Consider the following 25,287-nt stretch of genomic DNA (forward strand, 5'->3'; position numbering starts at 1 on the left):
CGGCAGGGGGCAGTGGTGTGCGGGGATCGGCGGGGCGGGAGGGGGGGGGCGGAAACGGCGGGGCGGGAAGAGGCGGGGCGGGGGGGGGGGGGGGCGGAGGGACGGGGCGGGGGTGTGTGTGCGGTGCCGGCGGTCCCCGGGGGCGCTGCCGCCCGTCGGGTCCCTCGGGGCGGAGCGGGGATGGGGGCACCGACCGCTCCCCGTTCTGCCCTGCCCGGTACCCCCGGGGTGGGGAGGTGGTGGTGGTGGTGGGGGAGAAGGGTTCCGTGGTGCTCCCCCCTCCCCGAGGGCTTGGGACTCCTGTTTTTTACCCCTTTTTTAATAAATAAATAAGCGGGAAGGGGGAAGGAAAGGAGCTCTGGCATCTCGCCCGGCAGCGCGGCTCGTAACCCGCCCATCTGGTTGCTTTTTGGCTCCGGGACGTTTTTATGTGTAAGCAGACTATTGAAAATAAATAAATAGCGTGTGAGTGGAACCCTCCATCCCCCTCCCACCCCCTCCACCCCCAATAAAGCAGCCCTGGCTGTTTGCAAATTAACTTTTTCGAGGATAGTAGGAGCTACTCGGGAATGCAGGGTTTGGATCACTCGGTGTGTTTTAGTTACCGCAAAACAGAGCGGGGCTCCCCCCGCACTAATAGGATGTAGGATCTCCATTAACTCCAGCGAGGTTGGAAGTTTTCCTGCGAAAAAATGTCGCCGCACGCCTGTTTTTCGTGTTTTTCCTCAGCGCCTGTTTCCTTTGCATCCCTTGAAAAATATAAACAAACCCCGTTGTAGACTTGAATTCTGAAGGCTGGGCTTTATTCTTAATTTGCTTATTGCCGTTGACGTAGGAATGTTTTGTGAAACAGGAGACAGCGCAACAAACTTTCTTTTTCCCCTTGTTTTGTCTTCCCGGGTGTTTCAAAGAATAGTTTTAGTAATAACACATAGATTTTCAGAAAAGCTCCATTATGTTGCCAGTGGTGCAACCTCCCTGTCATGCTGTCCCAGTCCACATCTTGGATGATTTCTTCTCCCACCAAACGCTGCGTGAAAGAGAAATTTGACCGTTTGCAATAAATTTCACCACCCTGTTGAAGGTTTCACCCAGCAGCCAGCGTGTTAGAATGATATCAAGGTAGGCGTCGGGGAGCAGATGTAAGGAAACAGATGGACCATTTAAAGGTTTTTGTTAAGCTTCCTGTACAAAAATGTGTCCAAAGTGTTATGTGCAGAAGTCTATTGTGAGGGTGGTTTGTCTGGGAGGGGGCTGTGGTGCCTGTGTGCCCCCGGCAGAAGGCTAATGGGGGGTAATTGGGCTGGATTTCTAGTTTTAGCTAAAAGAAAAAAGTCGCCCTTGAATTCTTTCCTAACTGAAACCAAGATTTTCAATCAGGAGCAAAAAAGAGACAGTTACCTGAAAATATAAGTTAGGGTGATGCTACCTTGATGTTGCCAAGTAAATTCTAGTTATTGCCATTTTAAGAGCATTGCACTTGTGATGAGACACTGGTAGTGGTGCCTCTGGAAGCTCTCACAGAAGAGCAATCCCACTGCACTTTCAGCCCTGTGGAAAATGTTGGGAGAATGTATCTTGAGCAAGAAATCACGGGGGCAGGTAGGTGTCTGGGTGGCACGGATTCTTGGGGGTGCAGCCATGTGTTTTCTCTACCCCACTGCGTAGGTGTGGTCTGAATGCTGAAAATGTGAAGTTTGGGAGGACCCATCCAGCTCTGATCAGGGCAGGAGAATGACTTCCATGGGTTTTAGTTCAGGCGGGTTGCCCCTCAGGCAAGCAGTCCGAAAAAATCTTCGTTGATTTTGCAGTGCCAGCCAACTACAAGCCATTTAAGTCTTTGACAGCTGCTAGAGATTAGAGCTGAAGGAGATCCCTGTTTTACGCACGCAGGGGCTACAAATCTGTTTTAGTGCTAAGGAATCAATAGTGCATTCAGATCCCCAGTGAGCCACACAAAAGCAGCTGTGAGAAGTTACTTGCCCTGTTGGCTCCCTTTTTATTTTCTTTCCCCCCCCCAGCCCCGCCAGCCTGGGAGGGCTCAGATCCTGCCCTCTGCTCCCTGCTCTCCCCTTGCAGGGGTCAGAGGGGCTGCTGGCTGGGCACAGAGCAGGGGGCAACGTTGGTAAATCACCGCGGGGCCTCGGGGTGGACCCATAGGGTGAAGGTGGTTTGATGGAGAAAACTGAAATAAAAGTTTTTCCTGAAAGTCGCAGAGTGTTGGAAGAGGTAAAATATATGCATTGTTTGTGGGGGTTATTTTTTTTTGTTGTTGTTCTTTTTTAAGACTTACTTTAAATCAAAGATTTTGCTCTTGGAAAAGGAAATATTGTCCTGAAGTATTTAGACAGACCCAGTCCTCGTGGTACTTTCCCGTTGGGTTAAGTGCGAGACCGAGGCTTAACTGTAAAACTCAAAAATCCTTCTCGACTGGGCAAACGTAGGCTCATACCAGTTGGATTAGAGTGCCTATAAAGAGAGGAAGAATCGGATTTTCATGCCCCATTGGAACATTCTTTAGTAGCAGTGGTCTCTCGTTAGAGTTTGCCGTCAGCTGTGGGTGAGTGGGTGTTGAAGTATTTTGGACAGGAGGGTCAGGGCTTTAATCATCTCCCATAAATATGGGCAGCAAAGTAGATCTGAGCTGCCTGTGGCCACCCACCAGGCAATCCTTTGCTGCTTCTCCTCCTTGGTTCCAGCTTTTCAGTCATTTAGATGAATTTTCCAAATCTTGTTTGTTATTTGTCGTCGTTAGCAAATGTGAACAAGCAGTGGGCTTGGGACAAGGGGCTTGGGAAGGGAAGACAGTACAGATACATGGAATCCAAGGAGCGTGTACTCTTCTTCTTCATCTTCCTTCCTCTTCTGTGATTTTCCCATGCTGGGCAGGACTCGATGAACAGCTCTCTCCCCATTCATTGGCTGGAGTTCAGTGCTTTTGGGGGTTATCAGCCAGCGTGTGCGAAGCCTATCACTTCTGCTTTCTGATCTACAGCTTATCAAAGGGCTGCAGAGCTGGTTTTCAGACATTTTTTTTTTCTTTTTGTGGGTAGTTCAGTACCAGCCACTGTACTGGGAAACAGCCAGATCCTCAAGTGGAAGTGTGATTGGCGTATTGGGAAGGTAACACTTAACAGCAGACCTAGTTAGGTGGCAAAAGATATTTTTTTTTGTGGTTTCTTGAATAGCCATGCCCTGTTGGGAATGAAACTTGTGGTGAAAACAGATCTACCAGTGCTCCTGGGAAGAGGTCGGTCAGTTGAGCACGGAGTCTGTGGAGCAGAGCAGAGGGTACGTGGAGGGGAAGGACAAGCTGGAAGGGAAAGGTCTCGGGAACCTCTTGCCCTGATGGTCAGGGTGCTCAGTGGGGCCAGTTGAAGACCGGGGTCAGCTCCAAGTACCTAATCCATGGGCTTGTTTACTCCAGGGTGGGTGGGATTTCCTCTCCTCCTCTACTATGGACTAGATGATCTCTAGAGGTCCCTTCCAACTCTGTTGAATCTGTGAATACGTTTTACAGAACCCGAACGCCAATAGTCAGGCTGGCGTTTCATCCTGTTACAGACCCAAAGTTTTTTCAAGCACATGAAAATGTACTTCGACAGCACAGGAAACCCGTTTCCCACCCAGCTCCCCCCCGTGAGATGAAAGCAGTCCCTGGTAGGATCCTGTTGTTTGTTGACCTTGGCACTCAGTGAAATTATTATCAGAGGTCAGAAGGGAGCATGCTTCTCAGACTGCTCTTTTTCATCTCTCTTGGCTTTATGGGATTTCCTGCTCATTGGCAAGGAAACAGCAGCTTCACCTGTGTCTATGCAGAGGAATTGTAATTGCCTTCATGGGGCAACCTTATCTTCATCCTGAAGTGAAATGAAAAGCTAGTATTTGTTTCAGCAGCTCTAGGTGTTGGTAAACAAACCAATTGGTTATCGGTAAGGCAATTTCAGGACTTGTCTAAGAAGAAGATTCAGATTAGATCTCAGGAAGAAATTTTTTACTATGAGGGTGGTGAGACACTGGAACAGGTTGCCCAGGGAAGTTGTGGATGCCCCATCCCTGGAAGTGTTCAAGGCCAGGCTGGATGGGGCTTTGAGCAACCTGGTCTGGTGGGAGGTGTCCCTGTCCAGGGCGGGGGGGTTGGAACTCGATGATCTTTGAAGTCCCTTCCAACCCAAACCATTCTATGATTCTAAGAGTTATTCCAGTAGTGCTCTTTGGCAATAGGTACTTTTGAGCCTTTCTGAGTGTGCTGTTCTGGAGCAAGCACTTCTGTTCTGAGGGACTGGATATGGAGATACTCAGCCATAGCCTTAAATTCTCATCCTGACTCAGTCCACTATGAATCTGGTTATGCAGACAAGCCCTTACAGTAATAATTGTGAATGAAGTAAAAACATGAAGTTGGTTTTTCTCCTCCAGCTTCTCGTCCTTTCAAAAGTGAAAGAACTTTGACATCATGTGTCAAAGTGTTGGTTGACTGTTGGCTGAACATGAGCCAGCAGTGTGCCCAGGTGGCCAAGAAGGCCAACAGCATCCTGGCCTGTATCAGGAACAGAGTGGCGAGTAGGGCCCGAGAGGTGATCATCCCCCTGTACCGGGCACTGGTGAGGCCCCACCTCCAGGGCTGTGTCCAGTTTTGGGCCCTTTCCCACAAAAAAGACATTGAGGTGCTGGAGCAGGTCCAGAGAAGGGCAATGAAGCTGGTGAGGGGTCTGGAGAACAAGTCTTACGAGGAGAGGCTGAGGGAGCTGGGGTTATTCAGCCTGGAGAAGAGGAGGCTGAGGGGAGACCTTATTGCTCTCTACAACTCCCCGAAAGGAGGGTGTAGCCAGGGGAGGTCGGTCTCTTCTCCCAAGTCACAGGCGATGGGACAAGAGGAGATGGCCTCAAGTTGTGCCAGGGGAGGTTCAGATTGGATAGTAGGAAACATTTTTACCCAGAAAGGGTTATTAAGCATTGGAATGGGCTGCCCAGGGAAGTGGTTGAGGCACCATCCCTGGAGATATTTAAGAGCTGGGTTGACATAGTGCTCAGTGACATGGTTTAGTGATTCTTTTTATCAGTTAGGTTGATGGTTGGACTAGGTGATCTTAAAGTTCCCTTCCAACCTATGATCATTGCACTTTGCAGGAGGGCATCTCAGAGTATTTCCAGGCACAATGAGCTACTCACAACACACCTGTTAGCTGGTCATTTTAGTTATTGGTGCACTTTAGAAGAGTGAAAAGCTGAGATATTTGAGCTGAGATGTCAAGTCCCACTTGATGTGAAGCCCTAAATGACTTGACCACAACCACAAAAGAAGTTCTTCCTTTTTTTTTTTTCCAAGGACTACATTGATTAGGGGCTTTGCAGCTGAACCCTTGTAATATTGCACTGGGAATCCTTTTCCTTCCCCCCCCTCCCCTTCTTTATGCTTTTGAAGAGTTGTAAGTACAAAGGGAACTCTGTTTTTAGTTGCTGCTAAATTTACTTCCAAAGCTTTTCAGTTTTTGTGGATCTTGTGCATGGGAAATCTTTTCCTCATCCTACCAGTGTTGTCAGATGGGGCTAAAATTGTGTCAGCTCCAGAACTTGGGTTAATTGAGCAGGCAATTTGCCCCAGACTTTGGACTGATTGAGTGGATATTTTAGATACTTAGTCAAAGGCGTAAAAAGCCCATGTTTTCAGACAGAACGGCTATAAAAAAATTTGCCTGCTACTAATGGCAACTGTAAGAGCTCTTTTAAAAATTTAGTCTTTGTGTGTCTTGAGCTGAAACATCAAAAGTAATAGCAGCTACTGAAACTGTAGGTCTCGGCACCCAAAACCATTCTGATTTGTGCTGTTGGTGAGGGTCCGGGTGTGAGCATGTGGAACAAATCACTGTTTATAGAGAAAAAAATTGTGCACGTCATTTTAAAATATAACATGTTTAGGAAATACAACGTGTATTTCCGTGTTCATGGGTGCTGCCATGTGCTCCGTGATCTGGCCTGGACCGAGCTCCTCAGCTGCAGCAGTAACTCCCTGCAGAGGAGGCTGCAATCTGAGCCTTCATCACGGGCCACGGCCCAAAGCAGAGATCTTGTAAGGACACGGAGGACCAGCCACACCACAGGAACCATGTGTGAGCTGCGGGATGATGAGTGTGTGAAAATAAAGGCCTAACGCTCAGCGGGTCCCAGGTCGGTGTCTCACCTCTTCTCACTCTAAGGCTGCTTCAAGGATGACCAGGAATCCTCCTCCCTTAGCTGCCAAAATAGGTGACCTTTCATGTCAGGCATGCTGGCAGAGATGCCTTCGTGTGCTGGTGTTTGGTAGCCACTAATCACCTGTTCACAGTGTTAATCATCAGCTTCCTCATCTGCCACGAGGAGAATGAGAGCTGGCTCCTGGGACATCAGTGTGGGCAGGGTGGCAGAGCTCTGGGGGCTGGCTGGGTTTGTGTAGAGTTGTCTTCTCAGATGACCACCCCAATACTTCCCCCCAAGATGAAAAGCTCACGGGAGATCTTGTTTCCTCCTGAGCCCCCTGTGCTAAGCCCCCACCGACAACTGATCCCACTCGGTTGGATCTCAGCCACCCCTTGGATCAGTTGTCCTTCCTTCCTAGATCTTCTTTCTCGGCTTTCTTACTGCTCCTGGGTAATATCGTCCTGTCCTGAGGTGGTGTTTTCTGTTGCAGATTTCAGAACACTTTCCAGTCCTTTTTACAATAGCTGTTGATTTAAATGGGAAAAGTGAGCAGGAGGAGGTGGGACAGCACCTAAGACACAGCCAGGAGGAGACCAGAGCTCCCATGTCCTCATCAGTGTTTGAGCCTTATCCCAGTCCCACCTATTAAAAGGAGAAAAGACATAGACATTTATATCTTTATATGTTTTTACCGTCTTAAAGTTGACCTTTAGTGATTTTTGATGCTGATGCTTTTTGGGATTTAAAAAATGAAGAAAAAGTAACATTTCTGAAAAATAATTCTGAATCAGTGCTGTGTTTGGATTTATTTTTCACTTTAGTTTATTGTTTTGAAACATAATAATGATGATGATTAAAAAAAATAGAGTGCACTTAAGGTTTTACGTCAATCACTGATGGATTTTAAAAAAATACTTCACCAAACAGCCAGCTTCTTTCTGACCATTCTATTCAAATTGTGGCAATGGCTAGAAGAATATTCAGTCCCATCTAGAGAAGTCATTTCTGACGTGTCCATTCATCACCTTCTCTAGTTGACATAAGGTGTGTTCCAAGGTGGCTTTTCCAATGGGAATTGTGACAATGTGGTAGAGGGGTTTTCATTCAAGTAGGTCTGGGCAGGGCCGGTGCTAGGCATCAGAGAAAAAAGAGAGGAGGTAGTTTGCTGGTGATGATAGCCCAGCTGTGTGTCTGGGAAGAGGCATTTCAGTTTTGTTGCTGCCCCTGAGTCAACAGAATGCAGTTTTGCCAATGCTGCTGAGAAGCCATCACTCGGGTCTGGTTTCAAGCCACGTAAAGATACTAATTTTAAAAATATGTGTAAAACTGAAGAAGGAAGAGAAAGAAAATGAGAGTACAAACCATCAGCAGGGAAGGTAGGCAGATAGTGAGAGGGGTTTTGTTTTTATGTCCCCAAAACAAAACCAAAGGCAAAGAACCAAATAGAGTCATTTGTATCTGCTCTTGGGTGGACTCTACAACCCCTAGACTGTCAACTGTATTTTTTGGCAAATGTAAAATTACAGTGGGGCTCCAGAGTGTGCTATTTTCTAAAGTGTTATAGGATAGAAACAGTTCAGTAGGAACTAGGTAGGATGGTCACTGTGAACATCAAGGTGATGCATGTTGTGAAGATGGGCTGTTTTCTCTTGGTCTCTGACCAAAATCACATGGGTTACGATGCTGTGTGTCCTCTCTCTTGGGTTTGTTTTTTTTCCCCCATTTTGTTCTGGATATTACAATATGTGAATCAATTTAACCTTGCCTGTTTGCAGTCACAGAGTATTTTGGACTAACAATCTGTACAGACAATGCAATTACCTCTGTCCATCATGTGGAAGCTCATTATTAGGAAATTTGATTTAAGACTTGAGTTGCTTGCAGGCTTTATACAAGCTCACTGCATAGGAATTAATTTCTTCTGTCCCTGACTCAGGTTTTGGACATTTGGATATAAGGTCTCTGTCAAAAGTAAAGGTCTTACTTACCTTTGTGCTCTCTCGCTGCTTTAAACAGCTGCGATGATCGGTGTTACTGGGGAATCAGTGTTTACTCTGAGGGTGGTGGGACACTGGAACAGGTTGCCCAGAGAAGCTGTGGATGCCCCAGCCCTGGAGGGGTTCAAAACCAGGCTGGATGGGGCTTGGAGCAACCTGGTCTGGTGGGAGGTGTCCTTGCTCATGGCAGGGGCCTTGGAACTGGATGATCTTCAAGGTCCTTTCCAACCTAACTGTTTCGCAGGGTTGGTCTCTTCTCCCAAGTCACAGGTGGTAGGAAAAGAGGAGATGGCCTCAAGTTGCACCAGGGGAGGTTCACATTGGATATTAGGAAAAAGTTTTACCCAGAAAGTGTTATTAAGCATTGGAATGGGGTGCCCAGGGAAGTGGTTGAGGTATATACCTGGTAAATACCTGGAGGTATTTAAGAGGTGGGTTGACATAGTGCTTAGTGACATGGTTTAGTGATGTTTTTTTGTCAGAGTTAGGTTGATAATTGGACTAGATGATCTTAAAGGTCCCTTCCAACCTAGACAATTCTACGATTCTGTGAAAAACACTAGGGAGAAATGAGGACCTAGGTTGCTCTGCCATTGTATGGAAGTCTAGGGTATGCTGTCAGGTTGCATGAATGTAAAATAAGAAAAAAATGTGAAGATAATGAGTTGCTGTCTGTTTTGTATTGATAAAGAGTTGACTAAGTGTATGTTGAAGTCAAACTGTTCTATATAATACTATAAAACTGTGATAACACTTTGTTACTTGGCAGATCAGAGTACTGATACAGAATCCTGTGTCACTCATAGCTTTGTGAAAATGAAGTTTTACATGAGAAGATGTAAACAGCAAGGGATGTGTTGCCTTTTTCTTCTCTGATTCCTGCTTTGGTTTCATATGAACTAGAGTAATGTTTTTTCAAGCAGAGTTAGACTGTGATGTAGCTGTCCTAACATTTGAAACTGTGTGAGTGTCGTGGTTTCTCTTCCCAAAGATCAACCTGTATCCCTCACCTCTGAGAATGTCCTTTTTTTTTTTTTTTTTTTTTTTTTGTTACTCTTGCGGGATGCCTTCTTTCTGACCAACTGGCCAAACTGTCAGCAAATCCTAGTTGTGGAGATGGGCCATCCTCATTTCAGTGTTTAGTCCTTTTTGTATTTGCTGGATCTGAATGTTTTAGTATGTTGCCCAGGAAGAGTCCCAAGAATGGTGCAGAGACCTTAGGTGCTGGTTGAGCTTTTAAGCCTGGGCTATTACTGCTCCGTGCTAACAAATCACGTAGTTTATAGTCTAGAAATAATTCATGAAAAATACAGACAGTCTCTAATGTTTATTGATTTAAGCTACATAGGTAATTTGCACAATTAGAATAACGGTGATAGACCATGAAACTTGATGTTTTCACTGCGATCCCATAATTTACATTTCCAGCTTAAGCCATTACTGACAAGACATAGAGGTGCACAGGGACTCTTTTCCAGGCTTAAGAATTTTCCTTTAATGCTTGAAGCTTCAGCTCAGAAAATTAACTCTTGACTGGGGATTTGTCACCCCTGGTTGTATTTCTGGGGTTTGCAGCCCAAAGCTTTGTTGGTGCACACTAAAATTTTTTTGTCATTTTGCTTGATCTTTTCTGCTGAAGAAGACAGGGCTGAAAATCAGGCTGGATGGGGCTTTGAGCAACCTGCTCTAGTGGGAGGTGTCCCATGCCCATGGCAGGGGGGGTTGGAACTCTGTGACCTTTAAGGTCCTTTCCAACCCTAACCATTCTATAATTCTGCCTGTAGAGTGGAGGGCAGGCAACAGAATGATTCAAACCCCAACTTCTGTTTGGTAGCCAGCTGAACTCAGTAAAATCATACTTGTCATGAGTGAAATTGGGTCTGAATGCCCAGGAAACTTCATGGGAGGGCAGCCTGTTGGTGGAGGAGGATGGCATGTTGAAGAAACAAACCACAGCAACAGGAGTAGGGCTTTCCATTCCAGCTCAGCCCACTGCAGTTGGATGCACTGGTGGTCTTCCTTCTCAAACCAGGAGGTGGGAAGCCAGTGCTGTGTGCCAGTGGCTGTGTCTGCATCCTCAGCAAACTGTGGCCTCTGCTGATGTATCCCAGATACTGGTATGAGTTGGTGTGTGCTGTTGCACGGATGCCAAAAGGCATGGCAGTTCATGGAAGAGTGATGGTGCTGTAGACCTAGGTCATGTCTGTCTGTTCCCCATGTCATTTTTTGCCTATACCATAGGGAGCGAGGTGCCTGAGATGCTTACTCCTAGCCAGCGTTTGCCTCCGAGGCCCTGGTAAGCCTCAGTGTGGCTTGTAAGATCTTCCACCTCTACTGTCTAAGAGGTCTCAGGCACCAAACCAGTGAAGTTCATTAACGCAGCAGCTCCCTGAGTTAAAAACGTGGTGTGACTGTGAATAGCGAGGGACTTTTCTCCCAGTTGCTTTTCTTGCTGATAGCCCCCAGAGATCAACTTACCTGAAGCATTTCTGTCATAACAAGCAATATAAAGACACCCAGGCTGAAAACTAATCTCCTGTGGGCTTTTTTTTTTCCTCCTCTTGTCTTCCCCGGATCCTGGATGAGTCAACAAAGAAATGACACTTTCATTGTGTGCTTATGAGACAGATTCAGTGGGATACGATCAAGTAGTTTGACTCACGTAACCACTTAAAGTTGCTGGAAGCTGGTGGGAAATGATTTTTAGATACTAGCTGCCTTTACAAAGGGGAAAAAGAAAAAAAAAAAAACCACCCCAAACAGTTTATTGCCAAGAAATTGGGCATGTTTAAATTATACGTATATAACATGTTATAATTTATTGTGTTGGTAATAATTCAAAACTGGCTGTGCATTTCCTTTCCTGTAAATTCATTCAATGTGTCTGAAGATTACTGGTTTGTTTCTTGGAGTTTTATAGATTTATTGCATTTCTGAAGGGAAGGAAGTGTTGGTTTTGGCACGGATGCTAAGAATATTCTTGTTCTGAAAATGTGAAGCAGGGCTCAGTGCGCTGCTGATCTCGCCTCTTTTATGCTGATACAGGGAAGGGTGTAGTGGTTTTCTTGTCCTACATGTTATACCACCATGCATGGTTCTCCTCTTCCGATGAATTGTTCAAGTGATTGATAAAAAGAAGCAAAAAACTAGTATTAATAATTACTATTAAAAATCTGTATGTGATTTTAAAGTGATTGCACTAATTGCAGAGTAGTTCCTGCGCTTAGATTCCTGAAAGGAAAAGTTTTGGAAAGGGGCTCTGACTCTTATAAGACACCAGATTTGATTTCTTGGGAAGAAGATGCTGTTGTTGCTTCTTACTTGAATATTGCTCCTGTTGACACATGGAAATAGGGTATGGATGAAATATATAAAGCCTGATGGTGAGCCATCAAAGAGTCTGTGTCTGAGCGAGGGAGTGAACAATAAAATGGACAACTAAGAGTGTGGATAAAGCCAAGTTGTCAAGAGCTGGACAATCACCAAGCAGAAATAAAAAATGGTCTATGCTTTAGTTGGAGGAGAAAGTCGTAGAGAGTAGCAGGACATGAGCCAGCAGGAGAAAGAGGGAGATGTTAACTACAAAGCGTTGCAGAAACTACATGACCATGACGCTTGGCTTTCAAAGCCTTTTGTTGGACAACACCATCATGTAACTGTGTGGTGTTATAAAGCGAGCACGACGCTGAAGAGAGGAAGAAAGTTTTTGTTGGAGAAGTTTGCGGGAATTCACAGAGACCTGAAACTGAAAAAACAAGTTATCTTGGATACTCACAGCAACACCTCTCTCTTAACTCCCCTCTGGCACTGCTCCTCCTGCTGATTTCCCATCACTACTGGAGGCAGGAGGGGGGAGAAGAGGAGGAGGAGGAGGGCATATTTCAGCCAGACCCAGCAAGGCAAACAGTTTGCTTCTGAAACATCTAATGCAACTGGAAACTCTGTGGCTTAGTTTGAAACGCATAATAAACAAATGCGTTGAAAGGTCAGTATTGGATCTCTAGCACCATGCCTCTTTGAAAGAGGAGGAAAAAAGAATATACCTTAATGGCTGTCATCCATGAATGATGAAAAAAACCTCGAGAACACAGAGGTGGGCCTCTAGAAAGCATCAAGAAGCCAGGCATTATTTTCAATACATTTTAAACCGTTACACAAAGATTTGGGACTTCATGGGTTTCTCTAGTTAGCAGGAGAAGCTGGACACAGAATTTGGTATATAGCACTGCACACTGTAGTGAATAGACTGATTATTAGTTTGGAAATGGCTGCGGTGGCTGAAGATGCACCCACTGATGCTTCCCTTCCCTTAGACAGAAGTTACCCCCACCTCAGCTTAGCCCTGCTGATGTTCAAGCCTCTCCCAACTGCTTCAGTGCAAAATCTGTTAGTTTATAAGAATAAAGGCCACAGCTTTTCACTCTGGCATGATCTGGGGGGGTTTGAGTCTTGTGTGATCCACCTGGCTGTGGACAGAGCATGCTGGACCTGAAAGCCATAGACCAAAGAACGAACTGAGCACGAATGAACAAAGTCAGGCCGTGGATTTTTGGGTTTGTACCTTTCAACCAGCTGTCCTTCAGGGGTCTGTTTGTAGAGAAAACATCTCTCTCTCTTCCTCAGCCTACAGTGCATTTGGGGTTTCCTCGACCACAGAAGAAAAACATTGCGAGAAACATCCCTAGGAGATGAAACGAACAAAATAAAAAATAAAAAAAATAAAAAATTGAAGTCCTTCATTAAGTGAGCTCTCTGTGGTGGAGGAATACAGCTGAGGACAGCTGGTGGGTTAATGCTGTGGCTGTGGCTAACTCTTCCTTTAGCTTTTTGAAGGGAGCAGCAGCCTCAGACCCTGCCTGCCTGTGGTTTAGCAGATAGTGTCCTCACGCCCTGAGGATGTTCCTGGGTGGGAATGCTACTGTTTAGCATATTTGGCAACCTTTTTTTTTTCCCTGGAGGGCTTGTTTCAGGGGATATATTCCAGCAGGGCAGCACTGAGCACCAGTGTCTTTTCCTCAGCACAGAGGTGTCTGGTAGCACAGATCAGGTTTTATTAACCCCCTAAGAATTGAGCCACCCTCTGTAAATATGGGGCCGGAGGTTCCTTTCTTTCAGTTTAATTTTTTTTTTGTGCGGTAAATTCCACATAAGAGTGAGGGGCGAGCAGAGGAAAAACAGATGCAGTGCTGCTAATTAAATTAGCCATCTCTCAACAACAAATAAATACCAGGCAGTTCAGTCTTGTAAAAAAGAAATGCCAGCATGGAGCCCATTCTTTCTGGTTTTAAGGGATTACTTGAATGCCCACATGTCAACTTGGGGAAAACGTGCAAATCTGGAGAGATTTATTTTGCCTTACCCTGTGTATTTCTTCAATTCCATCTTTGCACCTATTATTTTTGCCTTTTTTTAAAAAATCTATGGGGTGGTAGCAAAAGTTTTGAGGCAAAAAAATGTCATTCTTGAGGGGTGAAAAAAAAAGGAGAGTAGTTGAGGTAAGAGAGAGGGGAGGGACGTTCTGGTAGTGCTGAGGCTGTGCAAGACGTGACCCTTCAAGGAGTCAGGTAGAAATATGGAAAGTCTTTTTAAAGACTTCCAGTAGCCCTCTCTAGCCCAGCAGCTTGCTGTGAGAAAGCAAACTATTAATGTATCTCAATGCAATTATTGTTGATATCATATTATGGTTGTTGTTATATTTTGCTGTGAATTTCTGTAGCACGATTTTCAAGAAAACTGACAACTTTTCAAAATATTTCTCATCTCTTGCTGGTTAAAATAGAGAAGGCAGGGCTCTGATAGCAGCAACCGGGTTTAGACATAGAGAACTGTTTGCAGTTGGAGGATGGTTCATACATGTGCTGCTCAAGTTTAGTGTATTATTCCTGATCTTATACAGGCATTTAAAAAAATAGTCAGTTGGCTCTTAAATTGGTTTTAATTTAATTTTATTCCTTCTAGAACAAGAAGATACTGAACATTCCTGGAGGTGTTCAAGGCCAGGCTGGATGGGGCTTGGAGCAACCTGGTCTGGTGGGAGATGTCCCTGGCCATGGCAGGGGGTTGGAACTGGATGATCTTTAAGGTCCCTTCCACCCCAAACCATTCTGTGATTTTATGATTTTGTGATTCTGTGTGGTGGGATGCACTGGTCCCTTTTTGGGTCCCTCCCGGGATGAAAACTGCTGCTCCCTCCCAGAGCCCAGCATCCAGCACTCCGGAAAGTGAGCCACAGGGTCTAAAAATGTGTTGGATGCATGTGCCGAGTGCTTGAATGTTTGCAAGAATGGGAGGGAGGTTTAGGGAAAATTATAAACCTTTTTCAAGGCAAGAAAAGTGACTGAACCCTTTATCACTTCTTTTCATTTCCAAAATGTCACAACCACTCCCCTGAGCTGGGGAAGGTTGCCGTCATTTGTTTGTAAGCTGCTTGAAGGCCCTCTTTTAAAGAATAATTATTAACCTCTTTTCTTTTTCAAAACCTGCACTTAACACAAAGCGTGTTTCGCTGGAGATGGAGTTACGCGACAGCTTTGTTCAGCACGGCAAAGAGAATTTTCCAGGAGGTATTTTCTGGGGGAGGTAAAATTGCCGGAGGCTGCAGGAGGGCCCTCTTCAGCAGAGGTTGGAGATGAAGGGGCTTCAAACAAGGCAGCTAGAGGGGTGCTTGGGGAGGGCTGGGAAGGCATCATGCCTTACAGAAGTGCAGGAGGACTAGGTTCCATCCCTGGTTGCCAGCCCACCGGCACGGGGGCAAGAGCATCCATTATCCGTGGGCTCTTTGCTTTCCTTTCCCTTCTCGGATCCTCGCAGAGATGCTTTTTTGGGGGGTCCGTGAGCAGAGACCCAAGTGAGCCCTGGGACAGGCTGCCTGCTTCTGGGCAAACCCTTGGAGAAAGACCCCCATGGAAAAGCCACCAGTGATAACTAAGGATTTGCTTGTTTCTTTGTGGGAGACTCTATACACACATCAATTCATTCTAATCCGCCCAGAGAGGTGGTGGAGTCTCCATCTCTGGAGACATTCAAAACCCACCTGGACACGTTCCTGTGCAACCTGCTATAGGTAGACCTACTCTGGCAGGGGGCTTGGACTAGATGATCTCCAGAGGTCCCTTCCAACCCCATATCACTCTGTGATTCTGTGAAATGAGTGAATAAATAACCCTTTCTCTCCCTTGTTGGGAGCTCCCATCTCCTTGATGGCAGCTTCCATCAGCTGCCGTGTGAGTTGTAGAGAAGAGAGAGGAGTAACAGTCAGGACAGGCAAAAACTGCCAGCAGGGATTTCTGCAGTATTCCTCTGGGCTTTCCTAAGGGATGGCTCACTTTCCCAGGGACCGCTGGAAGCAGGCAAGCGCCCCGTCACATAACGTTCCCTCTCTAGGAAAACATTTGGTAGTAGTTTAAAAAAGAAAACTTTACAGGGCTTAAATAGAGCCAAAGATGAATTTGGTGAACCCTGGTGCTGTACATACTTTACTGGGGAGGATTTCTGAATTTCCAGTGCTGCTTGGTGTTGCTAGCAATAGGTGCAGGGCTTGCCAGTCATATTTGGGCTTTTTGCACCAATGGGCAAAAAGTTTTTTGGGCTTTTTTTTTTTAAATCAGGTTTTTACTATGGTACTTTTAAGCACATGGGTAAACACAGCTTTTGTGTTTGGTTCATCTGTATCAGCAGGGTCGTGGCACTCACAAAGACACCACAGATTTTAAGGAATCATAAAATTAATGAAATCCTAATAATTATGAGAAGGGCTTCAATTTCATTCAGTTTTTAAAGCAAACCATTTTGGTGTTTTTCATTTCTGTTGTGGCTTGTAATTACTCAAGGGTCATATAGCCTGGTTTACCTCTGCAATCATAAGGAATAATTAAAAGAAGCCAAACTAAAGTGGGTTTTTTGTTAGAAGTTTAAAGAGAGTCTTTAAGAAAATATGAAACAGTGAAGTGTGTCATTCCGTAGAGCGGGAGTGACCTTTATCAGCATTAGTCTGGCTGAAGTAAGTTGAGTGATTCTTAATGTCTGCATTGGATTGTGTACGAAGTAAATAAATCAATATATTATCTGATTCAGGACAGGCTTGAACACAAGCTGGAAGACTTAAAATTTCTCACTGGGCTGCAAACTCACTGTCTGTGCCTGGCTTGGTGGGGAAAGGAGAAGGTGGGTCTTCCAGACGGCATCACAGTGGTGCGTGCTCAGATCCACCCCTGCCCTGGGACAACAGGCATCACCGCCGGCGCCGTTTGAAACTCTTATTAATGATGTGTGCTGAAGCTAAGTACCCAACGAATATTGTTAGTCTGTGATAGTACAGCATTAAAATGCATTGGCGGGGAGAAGATGAGACCTGGTATTTCTTCTGTGGGTAGATACTTTCCGGCTTAAGGGACGCTCATCCAGCTCCAGCTAAAACAATTCAGTTTAAACTGGCACGTACAAGTTCAATTTGGCATTTTATTTAGCCTACAGATGATAAAGATACATTTTTATGGTTGCTCAGTGCCAATGTCTGAACGAGAGAGGTGTTAGAGAAGGACACGCTGCGAACAAAATCATACAGACTTTTCAATAGCTGAAAACGCATAAAAATGCAACAGCTGAGCAGGTGGCAATGAAAATTCAGAAATCTGTTGTTCAAGCTGTTATCTTTTGTTTTATTCTCAGAGATGGAGCAAGAATGGTCTTTATGGTTTTTGTTTGTATGGCTCTTGTCACAAAGAGGTCCTGGTCTATGACCAGCCCTTGTAAGCACGGCAATAATACAGTCATTCATTATTAACAGAGCAGAGGAGAAGTGGGGACCTCAAATACAGCTCAAGACGAGCAAGTGGGGAAATGAGGGTATCAATTATGTATCTGCCATGTTGATGATGCTCTTGCAGAGTAGTTGTTTTCCCCCAAGGGAAGAATCTGCTGGAAGAGGGAAGAGTATTCTCAGTGCCTTCTCCAGCAAAAAGTCTCCCCATCCGAGGCCTCACCAAGCCCTTTTCTTTAACCATTTTCCCTCCCAGGAGGACCTTGAGGCTTTGTTTAGTCCTGGGCTGGTGCTTGGCCCTACAAGGAGAGCACTGCTGGCTCTGCCATAGGGAGGTGGGATCCTGGTTTCCAGCCCCACTTCCATGAGGATCTGCACCCCTAGGGCAGGCTGCAAATGGGGCACTCTCCCAGCACGGCATCCCGGTGCGCTGAGCCCGAAGGGGAGCAGCTTTCCATTTGCAATTTGTTCCAAAAGTCAAAGCCTTTTGATTATCTCTGCCTCGCTTCCGTAAACACTTGGTTCCATGGAAAAATTGAAGTCCAAAATGTGTTTCAATACAGCCTTCAAATCTATATATAAAGATAGCACTACAGTTCCACTGGGTTTTTTGCTGTAGTGATTTACGGTGCCACCAGCTCGCTTGGTGGAATTACTATTTCTTGATTGCGTAGGGAAGGGAGCACGCCGGTTTGTAAAGCATAACTGTAATCCCATCACAAAATTGCACTCGGACCTGAGAGTCTGAGTTTAAATTGGCAAAGGAAGAGCAGCTGGGCTGGCAGATATGTCAGCTTGTGCCTGATTTTTTTTTCCCCACCCTGGCCCTAATAAAGAACAAGATACAGGGAATAAAACAGCTGTTTGCTGCGCGGCCGGGGATGGAGAGAGTAATGAAATTTGATGCGGAATAAAAGTCAGCTGCAACTTGGCAACTGCCATTTCCTCATAGCAAAGGAGATGACTTAGGCTGTATTCAGAATTGTGATATTATAGGTACAGAGTGATATGAACAGTTTTTACAGGTTGTGGTTTTAGAGTTGACAAATTGGCGTTTTGAGTGAGAGGAACCGTGTTTAATCATTAATAGTTTCTTCTGAGCGTGTTGGAGGTTTATTATTATTATTATTGTTTATCCACGCTGGTATCTAGCAACAAAGACAAACATTTTAAAGGCAGCTAAAAAGCTGAACTTAAAAAATAAACACAGTTTTCTCTACAAAGACTGCAAAGCAAATAGCTGTACAAACATTTGCGATGACAGCAACACTGAGAAATTTGCTGGTTGGATTTAAAAGTGTCCTTGACCTCCCCAGTGGGGTTCTGAGGCCAGCAGGGTCGCAAAAAAAGGAACTATTTGCTTCGAGCTTGACTTACACACATTTGGACAAGTGCAATGTGCTGTTTCCTGTACTAGAAAAAAGGTGTTGAAGTGGTGCCAGTATAAAAGAAAATGTCACTTTAAAAAGGCAGCGCGGCAAGCTCCGGGCTGTCCTGTATGGGGGGATTTAATTACATGACTGATCAAATTGCTCCTAAGGCTTTTTTGTACGTAAATGTTCTGTTATTTGTAGATCAAGAGCTCCTTGTTAAAGTGCTTAAGCGCGAGGAAGCGTTGGAATGGGACCCCACAAAACCAAACCTGTTCTCAGATGTATAAACGTGGTAATTGTGGAAGGTTTTGGTTAAAAATAGTCATAATAAAGGGGAAAGCACATGTGTAATGTTTATACAGAATTGTACCTAGCAAGGGTGCTGGGTGGTCTGGAATGAGTGGGATGGGGAGGAGAGATGTGCACCTCCTTCCCCAGCTCCCCTTTATGCAGAAGAGGACAACAGGTAATGGTGTTAGCACTTCTGGGCCCTCATTGCTTGGACGTTGGATGTGGTGAAGGAGTTGGGGCCTGCTGCGGTGAGGAGCAGCGCTCTCACCCACTGGCAGGAAGCTCAGGCACTGACCTTGTGCCAGGACTCTTCCATCTCTTCCCAAACTTTGTTCTGTTCCCACCCCAGCTCCATGGCACACCACCCAGCTCAGCCTCATCAGCAAAACTTATTTGTCTGACCCTCCTGTGCCAGTAGAAGGAACTGACTCGGTTTTAAAAGCCTAGGCAAAAAGTTATGTTTCTTCTGGCTCGGTGCAGTGATGAAGTGCAGCCTCACCAGCACGGTTGGTGGTTTCTGCTGATGTTTCTGTTGTGGGGCTGTGAAAACACTGGCTGACGTGAGCAGGAACCCACTTGTGTGGGCAGCATCTCTATCCAGCCATAGCTGCCTCCCGCCTCTGCTGGCAGCGGTGGTGGCTTCTGGGGACACATCCAGCAAGCCTCTGGCTTTCCAGGTGCACTGAGAGAATGGCCAAAAGGCATGGGAGAGGGATCAGTGGCTGAGGGTAGGCGGGTTGTTAGGGGGGTAAAAGCCTCCCTTGGGATGATGTACGCCTCCAGAGGAACCAGCCAGCTGAGATCTGAAGCATCCCCAGGCTTGTGTTTGCTTAGGTGTGTAACTTTGGCCGTGCTTTGACTGTTTTGATAAGTTTGTGACTCAGCTCAGATAGCAAGTAGAAAGGGTCATCTGAGAGTGAGCTGATTGACTCTCTGAAGGAGTCCTAGGTAAACATCTAGGCCTGCCCAGGAGTTAGCAGCCTGATGGTATGGGGGCTGCTGGGCAGAATTTGCACCAGACAAGGTGGTTTGCGTTGGCCTTGTGTCTTTCGGTTTCCCTTTCCCCAGGTTCCTCTGGACCGTGTTTCTCATCTTGTCAGGTTCCTGGGAACACTGGAGATGGGGACGTTCCAGTGGGGCAGCAACATGACCATACCCATCTCCTCGGCTCTCTTGTCAGGAGGAGCAAGCACCAGGAGCCTGCCCTTTCCTCAGCGGCCACCGCTGCTGCTGGGACAGGCCATCCAAGGGTTCCTGGCCCCTTTGGGGCCGATGGAGAGTAACTTTGCCACAAGCTGGAGAAGTGGGAAGGGAGCCAAAGGCTTCCCTGTGACATGCTTGGCCTGGTTTTATCTCAGCATTAGTATTCCATACCTGTTAATTACCACAAAAATGTTTCCTTTTAATTCCTATTTACTACCACACGGGAGAGGGGCCACATTCTCACTTCAGTTTATTTTCAGACTTCAGCAGCTATCTGCTGGGAAGTTTTACCGCTTGCCTGTAGCTAAAAATACTTGTTGTAAACCTATTATAGTTATTTTTCTCCCCTGTATTAAGGCTCTACCAAGAAAAGTCAGTAAGGAAATATTTCCAGTTCTGCAGTTCTGGTTTTCAGATGTGATGTTTTAAAAACATTGTTACAGAATTTAACAAGATGAGTATGTGCAGCTTGCTTTTAGGTGGAATTACAAAAGTATCCAAAAAGATTTTCAAACTATAAATAGAAATCTACACCGTTGTACACCAAGGAGATTTATCCCTTAATATTCTGACACAAGAAGCATTAATTTTCAGTCCTCAGCTGTTCAGAGTAGTTTGGTTGCTCTTTCATGTGCGCTGTTTTTAGTAGTTGTTGTTTTTTCTGCCCTCCCACATCCCTGTTACTGTGCCTGGATTTTTTTTTTTGTTCCTCAGTTTTTGTGGAGAGGTGCTTGGATCCAGAATTTGACCTGATGTTTTGTATATCTGGAAAACATAACTGTCTGGCAATTTTTCATTTTTCACTCAAGTATTGGGGTTGAGTGGGGGGGGGGGAGAGGAATAAGGAGCCTGCATTAAACCTATGATCCCTTTCCTTCTGGTTGGAGCCAGCTGTGGTCAGGTCAGAGAGGAAGGTAGCAAGAAGATTTTTGGCCAGATCACTTTCAAACCTGTATAACAGGGTTGCTGAGCCTTTGCTTATTCCTGGCTTAGGAAGCCAAAAGGAGGGAATTTAAAGAAGAGGAGGAAGTAGTGCAGGTGTTCTAATAAGGACTGCATGATGCCAAAATGTAAATAATTAATCTGCCAATACATGCTTGTGGGCATATTGCAAGCATGAGGTCAGGTCCTTATTTTTATTCAGACCTTAAGCAAATCCCTAGAGTGTTTTGACACAAGAACCAAGTGAGAAGAGAGGTGGGTGATGGTAGAGGTACTACTGCAGTGCTCAGTGCACTGTAGAACCCCCCCAATTCACACACCAGCAGGTGTAGGAGACGAAATCTGCCCAGGTTCCTGCATGAGAGGTGTAATTTAGTCAGGTTGGGTAGCCCTGAATTGCCTGTGCTATTTCCAGTCTCTCTTCAGAATGCCCTACAACCATAACTTTGCTTTTTTTTTTTATTTTCATCCTGTAGAATTAACCCAGTAGGAGTGATAATTATACTGTGAAGTAACTCTGAAGCTGCAGGTAACAAGTCGTTATCTGCATTTGGGTTGCATTAGCAAGAGACAACTTATGGTAACTGATGTGATAACGTGATAGCCTGTAACTTGACAAAACACCCAACAGCAGTCAAGTTGATGATCTCAAAGGTCCCTTCCAACCATGAAGATTCTGTAATTCTAAAGCAAAGATATCCTTTGTGCTTTACCCCCAGTGAAGCACCAAGCACATCTCAAGCCCTAAAGTTAACACTGTTTTACTTACTGTTTCTTGTGTGAGGTAGTAGGAAGCCAAGGTAGAGTCCCCTCCTTGCTTGCTGGGGATCAGTGTCCTGCAGGACTTCTTACCTAAAAGACAGCTAAAGCTACCTAAGAACTAAACAAGCTCTACCAGGCAAGTTAATCCCAGGTGTACAGGTGAGTGAGAACTAGACTAAATGCATGTGGGAGGCAGCAATGTTGCTTGGGACCTTGCTCATGTTCCTCTTCTGCACTCTCTAAAAGACAATGGTGTTGCTGGGCATTGCTTTGAGCTTTTTCTTTGAAATGTGGAGCCCTGGGCATCTGTGGGGTCACTCTTGGGAGGGGGGCAATAGGCTCCCCTCCTTCCCTGGGTGGCAGCACCACTGCTATTGGCAGAGCCTAGGCGGGGGCTAGTCACAGGGGCAGAACAGAGTATGGCCTTTTGATTCCAGATGTAAAAAAGCTGAATTTTCCACCCCTTGCAGCGTTTGACTTTCTGCAGCGAGGTCACGTTTTGCTTGTGGTGAGATAGGGAGTTACGGGGTTCAGCCTCCTGAAGTCCTCTCTGGACTTTGGTCCGGTCCATGTGTGACTCAAACAACCTGAACGGTGTTTGTGTGTGTATCCTTGTAGAAACCTGGAGGCATCCGGGCAGTCGTATCCATTCCTGCCGTGGTTATCCCAGGAAGATCCCCTCCGGCTGCAGCCAGCATCCCTCAGAAGTAGCTGCTACCCAGCCTGTTTAGCTCATCGCCAGCAGGAGGTCCAATTAACATTTTGCAATATTGGCAGTTCCATATGGAAACTACCATTCAGCCGCCCACATCTGAACTTCAGCTTTTTCGTTTCATTTAATTAAAACACAATCGAGTCAATTAGCTCATGACAGAGTTTCCCCAAAGTTAAACTCCAGATGTATGGCAAGGCGAAAGCATTCAGATGCCAATTCATTGTGCTTCTCGGAGGTAGATTATAGCTCACCCATTTGTCAGTTTATCTGCTGGGGATTAGTTGCATTTTTTCCCTTCCAAGTTGAAAATAAAAAGGGAGAAAGAAAAAAAGACCTGTCTTTCCATCTGGTTCTGGTCAGGAAAAACCGATATAACGTTACAGAATTTGAGTTGATTTATTGGAAATGACATTGATAGTGTGAGAATGACTTCTGGTTTTTAATGACCGCGTCAAACACTTTACCATGCGCTGCCTTGGTCTTTTTTCTTCCAGTAGGCTCCACCTCACCATACTCTGTAGGAAGGCGATGAGTTATTGTTCTTGTCACTAAATGGGGATAATATGCAGCTGCATAAACATGTTGATTTTGTTGGCATAAAAATCATGGCTTCCAACTCTGTGCCCTTTGGCAATACTGTATAGAAAATCATAACACTGTCAGAAGAGGTTTTGAGGTCTCAATAAACCAAGATGACTTCTGCAGCATTTCCCTGCAGGGCATCTGGGTACAGTGAGAGGAAGAGAAAAAAATTACTGTAGTAGCTAACCAGTAGTTAATAAGCATAGAAATTATTCAGGCCCAAATCCACACATAAAGTAGCTTTGAACTGAAGCCATGGCATCTCCTGTTGTGTTTCTTAGTTCATTTATGGTTAGATGTGGCAATGCCCTGAGTCACCTGTATTAGAACAAAAAGCTCACCCTCACACACTTTAAGGGTAATGTAGAGATACCATGGCCATACTGCAGGAGTATGCTACCTTAGTACCTCGATACTGGTGGAACGCTTGGTTCTGTGCCTTTTCCCCTCTTGGTCATGATCCCCAATGGTGAGGAGGAGAGGCTGAAGGCAGATTGTTCCTTTATCTGATTTCTCTGCACCTTGCTTTTCTTGACAAGGATCCAGAGCAGATGCAGTGCAGGTGGGTGAGCCCTTGGGAGGTGAGTGGGTGGGAGAAGGGACAGCAACATGAAAGATGCAGCACCCAGAGGGGTGGAGGAAGAAGAGAACTTGCCACTTTGCCAGTACTGTCCTGTACTTAACAGCCCCAATGTGAGAAAGAATCCCTTAAATATATATCCCAGTGCTCCAGCAAGATTAGATCAGTGGTGGAGAAGTTTGCTGGTGAGGGGAGTAGAGAGACAGAAGAAAGAAAAAACGCTTCTGACTGCTTATTTGGAAGGTTCAATAGCATTGCAATCCTGTAATATATATATTTTATTTTTTTTTTTAGTATGAGAAAGATTCAAGTGACATTGTAGAATAGGCTGCCCAGGGAGGTGGTTGAGTCACCATCCCTGGATGGATGTGTTTAAGAGCCGTTTAGATGTGGTGTTGGGGGATATGGTGTAGGGGAGAACTTTGTAGAGTAGGGTAGATGGTTGGACTCGATGATCCTAAGGGTCTCTTCCAACCTAGACGATTCTATGATTCTCTGATTCTCATGTAAAGTACAGTGACTGTTTGTTTTGTGGAAGGCCCATACACGTTGCATCACCCATGATGTATATGAATTCCCATATCTTTGTAAATGAGTGAACTTAGCTGCCCAAGTACAGCATCACATTCATCCTGGTGTTCTCTCTCTTACTTATGGCTGAATGGCCCCAAAATTGCTTTCTGCAGAGGACCATGACTCCCACTCCCAGTTGGGATGTTCTTCTTTGGGAAGGATAGTAGATTTCAACACTACTTGTTAAGGAAAGTGGAGGAACCCAAGTCTTCCACCTGCCCTGTGAATGCGCTAGGCAGAAGTATGCTGATTTTTGTGGACTTACCCAGGTTGAAGCATGCGTTATGTGCCAGGCTCATGGCTGGAGTGTCCTGGTGTCCTGGCTGCAGCTGTGAAGCTGATTTAGGCTTCCTGCCCAGCCCGGTCACCAGATCCCACCCCTGGGCCACAGCCTGCTCCTCACCCAGCCCTGACACTTCAAGTGTTTGTAGGATTGTGCTGAAGATTAATTCACTGAAGTGGCCAAGATTAAAAATAACTTTTTAAAAAAGGAAAGAGGGAGGAAAGGGGAAGGCATTTTTGGTCGGGATCGTTCGGAGATCTACTTGCCATGAAGCCCAAGGAACAGTTGTATTTTTACAACCGAAGGGATGGCATATTTTTTTTTTAGGGTCAGGAATGAGCAGATGGAAGTGCAGAGAAGAAACTTCTCAGGCTGACTTCGTCACCAAAGCCACTTTGCTGCAAAACTCCAGTCTGGGATGCTGTGTTAATGTACAGCAAAGCAGAGATTTCAGATAGTTTTAATGTCATGAGTAATGGCATCTGTACCTTCTGAGTCCAGGGATCAGAGTTTCTCAGGCTCCAAATAGCACAACTTTTGACATACACACCTAAATTCTGCCTGATTCCTTTTCCTGGTTGTCACCCTAAGTGCTTTTTACTCCAGGATCTTAAGGATCTTTGTGACAAGAATAAACTAATTAAACTTTAGTTATTAGCATTGATTCCAGTGTACTTGTTATCAGTTTGGAGTCTCTGTAAGACAAAATTAAAATGATTCATGTTTTTCATATCATGTGTTGTTGTTGGCCAGGCCACACAGCACAAAACTCCATTTAAACACTGTTAAGATAAGGCTTATTAAACAGCAGTTTTATAAGACATTCCCTTCTAGATTACGACAAAGTCTATCTAATAAACTCTTTCTCATTGTGTCTAATTGTGAGTGCGGACTAACATGAGAAAGAATCTTACAACTATTCGGATTCAGTAAAGGATTCTTCTACAGAAAAATCTTCCCAGTGTACTTCTGTTGTAGCTAGCTACTTAACTACTCAGATTTGACCTTTTTTTAAATCATCAGTGACTCAAATTACTAGTAGTAAACTACA

General features: G+C 45.2%; 1 protein-coding gene across 1 annotated transcript in view; it reads left to right on the plus strand.

The window, feature by feature from the left end:
• PHACTR2 (phosphatase and actin regulator 2) overlaps positions 1 to 25,287 on the plus strand; it is a 176,015-nt gene that overhangs the window by 67,888 nt on the left and 82,840 nt on the right. The window lies entirely within an intron of this gene.

Source organism: Calidris pugnax, unplaced genomic scaffold (genome assembly GCF_001431845.1).
Source record: "Calidris pugnax isolate Ruff unplaced genomic scaffold, ASM143184v1 scaffold57, whole genome shotgun sequence".
NCBI lineage: Eukaryota > Metazoa > Chordata > Aves > Charadriiformes > Scolopacidae > Calidris > Calidris pugnax.